At 48.2% G+C, this 504-nt stretch overlaps 1 protein-coding gene across 1 annotated transcript in view; it reads left to right on the forward strand.

The window, feature by feature from the left end:
- The window catches only part of SERGEF (secretion regulating guanine nucleotide exchange factor), a 239,699-nt gene that overhangs the window by 48,114 nt on the left and 191,081 nt on the right, over positions 1-504 (forward strand). The window lies entirely within an intron of this gene.

Below are 504 nucleotides of genomic sequence, written 5' to 3' on the forward strand. Positions count from 1 at the left end.
GAGTCTCGCTCTGTCACTCAGCCTGGAGTGCAGTGGCGTGATCTCGGCTCACTGCAGGCTCCACCTCCTGGGTTCAAGCGATTCTCCTGCCTCAGCCTCCGGAGTAGCTGGGATTACAGGCATGCACCACCATGCCTGGCTAAGTTTTTGCATTTTTTGTAAAGACAGGGTTTCACCTTAGTAGCCAGGATAGTCTTGATCTCCTGACCTCATGATCCCCCTGCCTCAGCCTCCCAAAATGTTGGGATTACAGGCATGAGCCACTGCGCCCAGCCTATAGCTTCTTTTATTAAACCTCGTGAACCAACCTCTGCTAGCTTCCATCTTTTTTTCCTTAGCTTCCTCACCTCTCTCAGCCTTCCTACAATGGAAGAGAGTTAGGGCCTTGCTCTGGATTAGGCTTTGGCTTAAGAGAATGTTGTGGCTGGTTTCACCCTTTATCCAGACTACTAGAACTTTCTCTGTATCAGCAAAAAGGCCATTTTGCTTTTTTTTTTTTTTTTT

Source organism: Mandrillus leucophaeus, unplaced genomic scaffold (genome assembly GCF_000951045.1).
Source record: "Mandrillus leucophaeus isolate KB7577 unplaced genomic scaffold, Mleu.le_1.0 Scaffold420, whole genome shotgun sequence".
In the NCBI taxonomy this organism is placed as follows: Eukaryota; Metazoa; Chordata; class Mammalia; order Primates; family Cercopithecidae; genus Mandrillus; species Mandrillus leucophaeus.